Source organism: Notamacropus eugenii, chromosome 1, assembly GCF_028372415.1.
Source record: "Notamacropus eugenii isolate mMacEug1 chromosome 1, mMacEug1.pri_v2, whole genome shotgun sequence".
NCBI lineage: Eukaryota > Metazoa > Chordata > Mammalia > Diprotodontia > Macropodidae > Notamacropus > Notamacropus eugenii.
Genome location: NC_092872.1, coordinates 722,146,895 through 722,160,362, shown reverse-complemented (window position 1 = coordinate 722,160,362; position 13,468 = coordinate 722,146,895). Strand labels below are relative to the sequence as shown.

The following is a 13,468-nucleotide window of genomic DNA, read 5'->3' as shown; positions in this document are numbered from 1 at the left end:
GGAATTTGAATTCAGATCCTGTAGCTTTAGTGACAGTGCTCTTTCCAGTGGACCATTTTTATCTAGAGAAGAAATAGGTACACATTACATATGCATTAAGGGAATGTTGGGCCTGGAATCACGAAGACCTGAGTTCAAATCCAGCCGTGGACACTAAATAGCTATTTGACACTGGACAAGTCAGTTAACCCTGTTTGCCTCAGTTTCCTCATTTGTAAAATTAGCTGGAGAAGAAAATGGCAAACCACTCCAGTATCTCTGTCAAGAAAACCCCAAGTGGGGTTCTGAAGAGTTGGAGACAATTGAAACTACTCAACAATAATTTGTTAATCAATTGTCCACCCTTCCCCATCCCTGCAAAGCTGAGAATGAGTAGGAAAGAAGTGATGCACTGAACCAGGGAAAGAGTTGGGGAGTTCATAGGAAAGTTTCAGAGGCTCTGCATTTGGGGACACAGGGATGTAATATGCTGATGAAAAATACTCTGTGTGTGTGTGTGTGTGTGTGTGTGTGTGTGTGTAAGACATGCTATTTTCTATTGACACGTGTAGTATCAGTGACAGGATAGGAAACTCCTGGTATGGTGGCTTCCTCCACCTGCCACAACTTACACCTTGATAATTTTCCACCTAATCCTGATTGGGTTTCAAATAAGTTGAATTATTTTCTCAAAAAAAATTTTTTAAGTTACTAAATGTAGAAGCTGTGATTGGATCCTGTCTTCCTGCCTCAAGCCCAGCACTTTTATCTGTTTGACTCTTTTCTTTGTAAAACACATTTAGAGAACAAATCTCAAAATACACCAAAGGAAGGAAAAATAATGTTTTTTTAAAAAGCATTTTGTTTTTACTTTTTCCACTTAATAATATTTTATTTTTTCTAATTGCATGTAAAAATAGTTTTCAACATTCACTTTTATAAAATTTTGAGTTCTCAGGTTTTTTCTCCCTCTTCCCTTCCCAAGACAACATTCAATTTGATATAGGCTATACATTATACAATCCTATAAGACATAATTTCACGTTAGTCATGTTGTGAAGGAAGAATTAGAACAAAAGGAAAAAACCACTAGAAAGAAAAACCCTCCCAGAAAATAGTGTGCTTTGATCTGCATTCAAATTTCATAGTTCTTTCTCTGGATATGGATAGTATTTTCCATTGTGAGTCTTTTGAAATTGTCTTAGATCATTGTATTGCTGAGAAGAGTTAAGTCTATCAAAATCAGTCATCACACAATGTTGCTGCTATTGTATACAATGGTTTCCTGGTCCTGCTCACTTCACTCAGCATCAATTCATATAAATCTTTCCAGGTTTTTCTGAAATCCACCTGCTCATCATTCTTGTTGAAAAATTGTATTCCACTGAATTCATGTACCACAATTTCTTCAGCCATTCTCCAATTAATGGACATCCCCTCAATTTCCAATTCTTTGTCACCACAAAAGGAGCTTTTCTAATATTTTTGTACATGTGAATCCTTTTCCTTTTCTTATGATCTCTTTGGGATACAGACCTAGTAGTGGTATTGCTGGATCAAAGTGTATGCACAATTTTATAGCCCTTTGGGCACAGTTCCAAAGTCTCCATAGTTTCCAGAGTGATTGGAACAGTTCACAACTCCTCCAACAATGCATTAGTGTTCCAATTTTCCCATATCTTCTCCAACATTTATCATTTTCCTGTTTTGTCATCTTAGCCAATCTGATAGGTGTGATGTGGTACTTCACAATTGTTTTAATCAGCATTTATCTAATCAATAGTGATTTAGAGCATTTTTTCACGTGACTGTAAGTAGCTTTAATTTCTTCATTTGAAAACTGCCTGTTCATATCTTTTGGCCATTTGTCAATTGGGGAATGATTTGTATTCCTATCAATTTGACTTAGTTCTCTATATATTTTAGAAATGAGGCCTTTATCAGAGACACTGTCTGTAAAAATTGTTTTCTAGCTTTCTGCTTCCTTTCTAATCTTGGTTACATTGGCTTTGTGCAAAAACTTTTCAATTTAATATAATCACAATTATCCATTTTGCATTTCATAATGTTCTCTGTCTTGTTTGGTCATAAATACTTTCTTTCTTCATAGATCTAACAGGTAAACTATTACTTGCTCTCTTAATTAGCTTATAGTGTGATCCTTATGCTTGAAACGTACTCATATTGACTTTTTCATGGTATGTGGCATGAGACATTGATCTATGCCTAGTTTCTCCCTTACTGTTTTCCAGTTTTCCCAGCAATTTTTGTCAAATACTGACCTCTTAACCGAGAAGCCGGAGTCTTTGAGTTTATTATAACAGTAGATTATTGTAGTCATTGACTAGTATGTCTTGTGTACCTAACCTATTCCCCTGATCTACCACTTTATTTCTTAGCTGATATCAAATAGTTTTAACGGTTGCTGCTTTATAATGGTTTTCAATCTGGTATGGCTGGGCCACTTTCCCTTGCATTTCTTTTAATTAATTTTCTTGATATTCTTGACCTTTTGTTCTTCCAGATGAATTTTATTATTATTTTTTCTAGCTCTGTGAACCAAGACCATGGGCTTGGTCTAACCATGAGCAAGTGATATTTTTCCAGTTATTAAGATCTGACTTTAGTTGTGTGAAAAGTGTTTTGTTACTGTGTTCATATAGTTCCTGAGTTTGTCAATGATATTAAGATCTTTCTTGTATAGTTCTTTTGTATATTCTTACAACTTCTTCTTAGTATCTTCCGCTTCTGTTAAGTATCTACCATCTTTTGGCTTTTATCATGCCCAGTTTTGTGTGAAAATTTCCCTTGATATCTCTAATTTTCTTGAAGAGATATCTTTTCCATTTTATTGTTTTCTGCTATTTCTTTGCATTGCTTATTTAAGAAAATATTTTTTTCTGTCCTTGCTATTCTCTGGAATTCTCCCTTCAATGGAGTATATTGTTCCCTTTCTCCCTTCCCTTTTGTTTGACTTCATTCCACAGATACTCATAAAAGTCCATCAGATGGCCATTCTGTTTTTGCTCTTTTGTCCCCCTTGGTACGTATTTGTTGATGCCTCCTGTTCAATATTGTGTACCTCTGTCCATGGTTCTCTGGGTACTCTATGTACCAGATCTAATCCTTTAAATCAATGTCACTTTCACTTCATATTCCCAAGAGAAGTTATTTAGGTCACTCCTGTATGGTCTAATGGTTTTTCCTCTTTCTTCAAGTCTGAATTTTGCATTAAGGTGCTCATGATCTAAGCCACAGCCAACTTTAGGTGTTATTTTAAGTGACCACATAGAGCTTCCCCACCCTTGGCTGTATAGTATATAATCAAATTGCTTTCCATGTTGACCACCTGGTGAGGTCCATGTGCAGAATCATTTTTCTGGGTTGTTGATAAAAAGTGTTTGTTATGACCAGTGAATTATCTTGACTAAACTCTGTTAGTCTCTGCCCTGCATCATTTTGCCCTGCAAGGCCAAATTTCCTTGTTGTTCTGATTATCTTTTGATTTCCTACTTTTTAGTATTCCAATCCCCCATGATGAATGTGACATCTTTTTGAATGTTACTTCTAGAAGATATTGTAGATCTTCACAAAATTGATCAGTTTTGACCCCTTTGGCATCAGTGGTTGCAGCATGGATGAATGATTTTCCTTGGATTTGGACAGATGGCATTCTGTTAATTTTGCAATTCGATCTCAGTTTATTTTATTTACTTTTTAAAAATTTTATTTTATACTCAAACATCAGAACACAAATACAGAATAGAGAAAAGAAAAAAAAATGTTTCATAAACTTAAATATTGGAACTTAAAAACAAAGTTAAAAAGAAAAAGAAAAGCATGTCATGTGCGTAGCAGAACATAAGAGAGGATTCAAATTATGTAACAATAAATTTTCATTTCTAGAAAGCCTGTATGATAAATAATACTTGTGTTGAAAATTGTCCATCTTTTCTTTGCTTCCTTGTGAGCTTTGTACTCTGCTGTATACTTTTTTACTTTGCTCTTTTTTCCCCTCCCTCCCCCTCAGAAGACTGCAATAAAGTTTATCTATGTTTCTCTATAGCTATAGATATATATACACACACATTCATATATACATACATATATAGACATATACTTTCCCAAACCTATTCTATACCTGATCTTTGTTTTTTATTTTTGTGCATATCTCTTGTTTCCTATCCCTCCTGCCTTTTCTATTTTACTTCTACCTTGCCCTCATTACTTGCCTACCCCTCTCCAAGGATCCCTTCCCTATCCTCCCATTCACATAAATCTAAACATCCTTCTACAGTCCCTGTTTACCTATTCCCTCCCCCTACCCTCTAAAGATCCCTCCCTTGTCCACTCCCCCCACTTATGCTCCTACCATTTTATTTCTTCTGAATTTAGAAGACTTTTTATATTTTTCTAAATACATACATTTATGTATATATAATATATGTGTGTGTGTATTGTTCCCTCTTAAACCCATTTCTGATGAAAGTAGGTTACCATAACTACTAGCCTTTCTCCCCCAGATAATTCCTCTGTATTGATTCTTCCTCTTGCACCTTATTTGTATTGATAACGTTTAATATAAAATTTTGGAATAAGAATGCCTCTCCTATGTCAACAAAGCCAGCCAAGGCTGACTCTACATTCCTTAAGAGACCTTTAACCTAAGACACTATCTTGAATAATGGGACGTTTTCCATATCTTAATATTTATAGACATATACTATGTTATGGCATATTAATGGTAAAGAAAATATAGACATCTTAGGTCATAATTTCTATTGAACTTTGTTTACCCTTTACTATGTCAGTTATCTGTTTAGGGCAGGAAGCCTGCCACTCACTACTGGTGGGATTTCCTTATCACCGAGACATATGTTTATCCAGCCTGGAATCCCAAGGCCTGACCAACATTGCTTTGTTAATTGTCCTGTCTTACTGAATTTACGATTTGCTCAATTAGGAGAGTTCCTTGCTCACGGCAAAATGTATATCAGCCAGAAGATTTCTGCACTGGGTAGCCAGAACATTTCTGGCTCCATAATGCATTATGTTACTGTTGTCTTTAATAGGGAATTGATTAATTAATTAATTAAATCATAAAATATAAGCATTTTGCCTATTGCCTTTTCTTAACAAGTTTTCAGGTCAACAGTATTAATAACTCTTTTTAGCTATTCCTAAATGGTTTTTACTTTTTAAACTCAGGTTTTCCCCAATCTTATTTCTGACCTAACTAATTATTAATATGAATCTTAGACATACATTATATATATGTTTCATATATATGTATACATACACACATACATATACCATGCATACATATGTACATATATATATATACATATATATATATATGTGAAAAGTAAAAAGTAAACAGTCTGTCCTTATGAATCCCTTATAATCAGTCTTTGGTATGTACCTTATATTTCTCTTGATTCTTGTATGTCAAATCTGTTAAGTTCAGAATTTTTTTAAACAAACTCTTGAAAGTCTGAGTGTTTATCAAATTTTAATTTTTTCATTCAGGATAATACTTAGCCTTGCAGGATATGATACTTTTGGCTGGATCCCCAGTTCTTTTGCTCTTTGATACATTACATTCCAAAACCTGTGATCCTTTAATGTCTCTGCTACTAGGTCTTGTGTGAGTCTAATTGTGGCACCACCATATTTGACTTGTTTTAATCTTGATGCTTTTAATATTTTATGCTTGAGCTGGGGGTTTTGGAATTTGACTATGGTATTCCTATGAGATTTCCTCATAGAATCTCTTTAAAGTGGTGATCGATAGATTTTTTTTCTATTTCTACTTTCTCCCTTTGTTCTAATTCTTCAGGTGAATTTTCTTTAATTATTTGTTGTATTATTGTAACAAGATTCTTTTTTTGATCATAACTTTCAGTTAGTCTGATTATTTTTTATATTTACTGTTCTCGATCTATTCTCCAAATCTGTTGTTTTTCTTATGTTTCACTTTTTCTTCTGTTTTTTCATTCTTCATACTTTGTTTAATTATTTCTTGATCTTTTATGATTTCACTGGCTTCACTTTGCCCAATTCTAATTTTCAAGGTGTCAATTTCTTCCTTAAGATTCTAGATCTGCTTTTTTAATTAGTTGACGTTCCTTTCATAACCTTCTTGTTTTTCTTGGATTATTATTTATTTATTTTTAGTTTTTCCTCCATCTGTCGTTTGCTTTTTAAAGTCTTTTTTTTAAAGGTCTTCTGTAAATTCTTTTTGGACAGGTAACCTTTTGGCACTACTCGTTAGGGGTTTCTTTGCTTCAATATCCTCCTTTGAAATGATCCCAGGTCATCCTTATTCCCATAATATGGTTGGATTCTTTCTCCTTTGTGCATTTTTTTTGCGTGATGTAATAGCTTAATTTTTGTAATCATCTCTAGCCCTGGGGTATGGAAAATGGTACCTCTTGCTCCAGATCTTCAGTTCTCCCTTCTAGCTTAGAACCAAAGCCAAATCTCCAAGTGCTTTCAACCAGAGGCTTTCTGCCCCACTGCTTCTGTATTTCCCAGGGGTGTGCTGGTTCCTTCTCTCCCCTGCCACTCTTTGCAGTACATCTGGGTTTGGCGTTTCTTATCTGTAGTTTCCCTCAATCTTCCGGGCCTAAAATGCCCAACTCCCCCCACTATCTGGGGGGTAAAAGTTCCTGTGGCTGGGGCGAGTGCAGCCTCCCAAACCAAATATGCCCAGGGCTTGCCACTTGTTTTTAAAAGGGAGCCTAGCCTGGAGGTGTTTACTCTTCAGAGGGACCAAACCTCATCCCGGAATTTTCCTTCTGATCTTCTCAAATTGTCCCTGGAAGACCCTAGTTGTGCCCCTATTCTTATTTACCTCCACCTACACTTTGTTTGCCCTAAGGTGCTATTTTAACTCTTCTGTGGGGGAAAATCTTGAGAGCTTGGAATTTTCTGACCTACTCTGCCATCTTCCCAGAATCCTGTCCTCAGTCTCAGTTTAAAAGGATGAGATACTCTTTTACAGACTCTGAGGGTATGAGAAATGAGTCCAACAATAAACCCCCAACTGTGAGAAACATGCTCACTGTAAACAAAGAACAATACTTGTTGAGAAAACAGGAAAGCTTTCATTAAGCTTTATATTCATTCCTCCTGAATGAACGGGTAGCTCCCTGGTAAGGCTGCAGGAAAACTGTAATTTGTTCAGACCAATGCAAGCATTTTTTACTGTTGAACTTCCCACCACACCATCTATTAGCCACGTGACTTCATGTTCTCTGACATGCTTCCCCTCAAACAGCTCATCAAACCTGGGCACAAGTTTCTGACGTTTTACCTGACCATGCTAGGTCGCAACTCTGATTAACTGCTATCACTTAAAGCTGGGAGGAGTTTTATCTCTGTGGAATGATAATGTTTAATAAAATTTTGGAATAATCTCTTTGTTCTCTCTGAAGCAAACTCAGAGAATGCCTCTTCCTATGTCAGCAAAAGCCAGCCAAAGCTGACTCTGCACTCCTTGGGAGACCTTTAACCTATGACATATCTTGAATAATGGGACTTTCCTTTGTATCTTATTATCTATAGACACATACTATGTTATGACATATCTTGAATAATGGACACATACTATGTTATGGGATATTCATGGTAAAGAAAAAATAGGCATCCTGGGTTTCTGTTGAACATTGTTTGCCCTTTCCTGCATCAGTTATCTGTTTGGGGCAGGAAGCCTGCCACTTACTAGTGGTGGGATTTCCGAGACATATGTTTACCCAGCTTGGAATCTCAAGACCTGACTGACATTGCTTTGTTAATTGTCCTGTCTTACTGAATTTATGATTTGCTTAATTAGGAGAGTTTCTTTCTCATGGCAAAATGTACTTAAGACAGATAATTTCTGTACTAGGTAGTCAGAGTCACCTGTGACTCCATAGCGCTATGTAACTGTTTTCTTTATGGGGAATTGATCAATTAATTAATTAAATCATAAAACGTATGCATTAGCCTGTTGCCTTTTCACAAAGTTTTCAGGTCAACAGGAAACAAAACTCCTTCCTTTGTTTTCCACAGTGGGCTACTGCATTACTTCTAAGGGATTCTTACATACAGTAGTCTATATAAGGATCACTTGAATTAAATCCATCCATTCACATCCATTTCAGTTCACTGACACCCAAGATGGTGATGTTTAATCTTTCTATCTCTTTGGCCATATCCACAGAAAAGCTGAGACAGAGACTCCATTGAGCGGTGTCTCCTCTCCTGTGGCTGCTCCAGTTTATGTCTCAGTGTCTTCAGGCCCTTTTCTTGGGGATCTTTTTATGCAAAGTAGCTCAGACTATGGGGCTTCCAGGAACAGAATGGACTAACTCAGCTCAGGAGAAGGCCCTGAGACCTTGAGACCCTGAAGATGTCTCTCTTGGACCAGGAAAAGCAAGAGGACACAGGCAGGCAGATACCTAGTATTGTGAGTGTGCATGTGGGAAGACCCCAGCAGGACTGGAGAAGGCTTGGGAATTGCATTGTCCCCTGCAGTGCTAATGTGTATTGACTTCTTGGTTACTATGATGGATTCAGCTTTCTGGTGTTTGAATAAATGTTTTTCTTCTGGCTTAGAAGCCAGACATGTAGACATGGAAAGTGTGTTATACTTTGCTATTCATATTCATGCCAGTATATTCATAATCATTGTCAGTGCTATGAATATTGCCTTGGTGAGATATTTGGCATCACAGTCTGTAGGATCTGTAGAGTCAGTTCTTACTTCTCTATTCTGTCTAGTATCAAGCCCCCTTTCTCAGCACATTTTGCATAGTTCATTAGTTGAAATACCATCTATCCTTACAAAATCTACCCCTTCTCTCAACAGAGCAGTAAAAAATTCTTTTCTTGTCAATCTATTCCAACTTTGAATCCACTTGCTATTTATTCTGCTCTCTCTGGGAAATTTGTCTTTTCCCCAGAACCCTAAGTTACTAAACTATGAAATCTTGTCAGCACCTTCAAAAGAGGGTTCCCTATTTCCCCAGTTATTAGAGTCAGAACTAGGTGCTTGTATGCAGGAGGAGGAGCAGTCTTCACTATTATATTCCTATGGGAAACTGCCAAGGGGGTATCATAGTACACATCTGCATTTCTGATGATTATGGCTATCTTCATTCCCTCCTCCTTTAACTTTCTCAGACAGTCCCTGAGTGAATACCACATTCTATCTCCACTAGGTCACATAGAGTCAGTAGGATACTGCTTACTGCATTCTTCCACAGCCAAAGCTAACATATTAGTCGTATTGTTACCCCCTTGCATATTTTAATCTCAGCTTGCTGTACAAAAGGATTCTGATTAATACCTATGAATTGCAAGCAATCCATGCCATCTGTACTCCTCTGGCCCCTTCATCACTGATTTTCACTCTCTAATATAGTACTGATTCTCCCAGCCTTTGGGTGAAACAACTCAAAATATCTGAGACCTCCTATTGAGTAAAAACCTCAATTATCTCCCTAAACACTGTGTTGCACCCCTTTATCTCTGTGGAAACAAAACTCCTTCCTTTGTTTCCCACAGGGGCTACTGCATTACTTCTAAGGGATTCTTACATACAGTAGTCTATATAAGGATCACTTGAATTAAATCCATCCATTCACATCCATTTCAGTTCACTGACACCCAAGATGGTGATATTTAATCTTTCTATTTCTTTGGCCATATCCACAGAAAAGCTGAGACAGAGACTCCATTGTGCAATGTCTTCTCTCCTGTGGCTGCTCCAGTTTATGTCTCTGTGTCTTCAGGCCCTGTTTTCATCTTATATTGGGCATGCTTCTGCCTGAGAGGCCTCCATCTCTATCACTATTTCATTTTCTTCCTCTGACTTTGTTACATTTTCCTCCCATGCACTCTCCTGGCAGTCATGGCCATGGCAGCTAGGCTGGGTCTGTACAAAGTTGAATGTACATTTCTTTTGCTAGCCATTTGCTTCTTCTCCTGAGCTAAATGAACAGCCTTTTCTTTCACCTGTGAACCTCTCGCTTGCTTTTTTAAAGGAGAGCCTGAATGCTGAGAATTCCCAAGCAAACTAGTTAACTCTTTTTTCATCTGAATTTTTTTCCTTCAACAGCTTGTCTCTGCTTTTTCACATAATACAGTAACCTGTTAATAAAATCCAGCCTCTCTTCTACACTCCTGCCAGTGCTTTCCCTGGTTTTATTGGTATTCCTTGCAAAGATCAGTTCAAATCTCTAGGTTCTCCTCCCATAACCTTAGTTCCCAGCTTTAACAAAGTCCAGTGCTTTTAGCCCATTCTCTTGCTAGGAAGGAATAAGGTAAATCCTCCCATTCTGGAATATCCATTTCTTCCACTGAAGTCCTTCTGCCTCCCAAGAGAAATTTTATAGCCTGTGAGCCTGTTCATGATGCCAAATGTATTGCCAAGGCAATAGTCTCAGCACTAATGGGGACTATGAATATGCCAGCATAGTTCTGTGATGGACCTGGCATCATGCAAGCTCTTGATGCCAACTAAAAAACTAACCTCTCAAACGGGACCTCTTGGGTTAGTGGCACTTCTGTATCCAGTTTCAGTAGGAAGTAACTATGGAAGAGACCTTTGCCTCTTACCCTAAGATTTTAGGCCTCATTTGTTCGAGGGGGTAATAATGGGGTGCTTGTGCTCAAGCCCCACCCTAAGATATTGCATTATGTGCTTATTTTGTGTGATCTCTGTTATACTGTTGTAATGTTCTGTTGACACCAGTTGCTCCATTGACCTATATAATGGATAGGAAAGACCTTGGAGCCGAATGTATTGTTGATGTATTTTAGCTGAGCTTGAAGGTCTTTCCTACCCATTAATAGGCCTATGTAACTTGCTTAAATAATATGGAAGCCTAAGTCACATGTGGTGGGAGGAACTTGCTGAATGGGTGGAACAGGAAGGGTGGAACAGAGCTGGTAGAATTAAGTATTTCAAATAGGTTTGAAAAGTCATCCAGTCCCCTTTGATTTCCTGAATTCATCAGGGTATCGTCTTAATTTTTGTTTCTTCCTTGCATGAAAGGATATGGTTTGTGAAAATCGAGGAGTTTTGAATGTAACATGATACCTAGTATATGTTTGTGGGTGTGATTTTATGGTTGCTTGGTATTAAATATGGTAGAGTTTCAGTGATTCACTCTTTGCTCTGCCATCTTGGCTCCCAAAAGTCTCCTTGCTCAAGTCTTTTAAAGTCAACATTTTGGAGAAGCTGGGTAGCACAGTGGATAGAGCACTCACCCTAGGGTCTGGAGGACCTGAGTGCAAATCCAGCCTCAGAGAGTTGACACGTACTAGCTGTGCAGCAGAGGGCAAGTCATTTAATCTTAATTATCTGGCAAAAATAAATAAGTCACAACAATATTGTTATTATATTGTGGAATTATATAAATCATTCTCCTACTGACATCACTCTGAAATGCTCCATCACTTTGTGTATTATCTGGTATATTTGCAACTGTACCATTGCTCCATTTTTCAGTCTCTATCATCAAGGAAAAGGGGGTATATTGTCTGTGTGGTCTTTAGGTAATATGCTTCTGGTGGGAAGGGACTCAAAATGGATATACAAACACACACACACACACACACACACACACACACACACACACAACTTAGGGCACTCCTTTCCCAGTCAGGGATAGCAATGATGAGGTTAGCATGATTTTAAAAAAGAAAAAAATATAGTTTTCTTGAAATAACATTATTAAGATGAGGAAGATTCTGACCAGGCACCATTATCTATGAGGAGAGCAGAATGGACAGCTTCCAGGCACCAATCTCTTATTCCTCTTTGTAGGAACTGACCTCCTTGGAAAAGATTCAGTAGAGAAGATGCTACAGAGATCTCTCCAGGGTGCACTAACATGAACAAAAATTTTGATAAAAATCCGATTTAAAAGCATAGTCAGAGAAAATGGACTCAGGATGTGAAATTCAAACTTGGCCCATTGGCGGGTTTTGTTTGGCTGCTGCCAGTTTTTCTTGAGCTTTTCAATTCATGACTCATTACCTTCTATGGCATTCTGAGCTAGGAATAAAAGACAGAAAGAATCTCTGGCTAAAGATTTCACTTTCTTCTTTGCTTCTCACTCAGTGGGGAGTCAGGTGAAATTTGAATGGGAGAGGGCTTTAGGCCCTGGGCATTGTAGGGTGACCCAATCTGGGAGGGGTTTGCTCTTTACTTGACTGTACTGCTCTTGGCTGAGGAGGAGCAAGAGCCCCCAGGGCCCAGAGCTGCCAGACCTTGGCCTTTCCCCTGAGCCCTGAGTCCCTTTTCTCACCTAAGCCCCAGAGACCCTGCCCCCGAGCAGGCAGCCCTGCAGCTGCTGCAAGATAGGAAGGAGAGGAGACAGCTGAACCCCCCTGACCAGCCAGCTTCAGCCTGGGGAGGTTTTTGTTCAGGGATGTAGCACTGTGGGAGGAGTAGCAAGTGTTTGAGCACAGTAATAAACTGCTCCATCTTCAGCCTCCACGCCGTTGATTGTGAGGGTGAAATCCTTCTCAGCACCGCTGCCACTGAACCTGGCAGGCACTCCTGAGTGCAGGTTGGAAACCTGGTAAATGAGTCCCTGAGGAGACTGTCCAGGTTTCTGTCGGACCCAGTGCAGATTAAGTCTTCCCATCACTGTGTTTGACACTCTGACTGGCCTTGCAGCTGATGGTGACTCTCTCTCCAGGGGTCACAGACACTGAGGCTGGAGACTGGGTCAGCACAATGTCTCCTCTGGAACCTAAAAGCAGGCATTAAAGATTAACCAGCATGGAATATGACAGAACCAAGTTTCCTTCTCTTGTGATATTTATTCCACAGACAGCCTGGCTCTGCAAACCCCACTGACCTCCTAGAAATCCTCATTCCCCCTTGGATTTTTCTAGCCCATGGTGCCAGAGATTCTAAGCTCCTTTGAATTCTCTCTTCTTATGAAAAGCTGCATAGCTGCGTGTTGTGTTGTTCCATGTTCTCACCTGGGACCAAAAGCATGAGGAGCCCACAGAGAAGCTGGTACAGGGACTCCATTGTGCAGTGTCTCCTCCCCTGTGGATGCTCTGCCCCCAGCCGCAGTTTATGTCCCTGTGTCTGCAGGCCCTCCCCTTGGGGATCTCTTTATGCAAAGCAACTGGGGGATGGGACTTTTAGGAGTACAAGTGACTGACTCAGCTCAGGGGAAGGCCCTGAGACCTTGATACCCTGAAGACGTCTCTCCTCTTGGGACCTTTGAGTGATCAGGCCTCCTGGTATTCCCACTTGTACTTAGGTTTTTAAAAAGATTTGATCAGTTTTATATTTCTAAAAGGCCAGAGGGCTTACATAAGAGGCAACATTGTCTACTGGAAAGAGGTTACTGCCTGAATCCAGCAAAGATCTGATAGCTGCTGACATCCTGCACTTTGTTCCAACCCATGACCTGATGTCCCACTAATTAACGATCTTTTTGGCATCTTAGTATGGAGTTTCCTGACATGGAAG

General features: G+C 38.8%; 1 pseudogene; it reads right to left on the bottom strand.

Annotated features, from left to right (window-relative positions):
• Positions 1–12,398: 12,398 nt before the first annotated feature.
• On the bottom strand, positions 12,399–13,073 carry LOC140520184 (immunoglobulin kappa variable 2D-29-like; annotated as a pseudogene).
• Between the last annotated feature and the right edge of the window lie 395 nt (positions 13,074–13,468).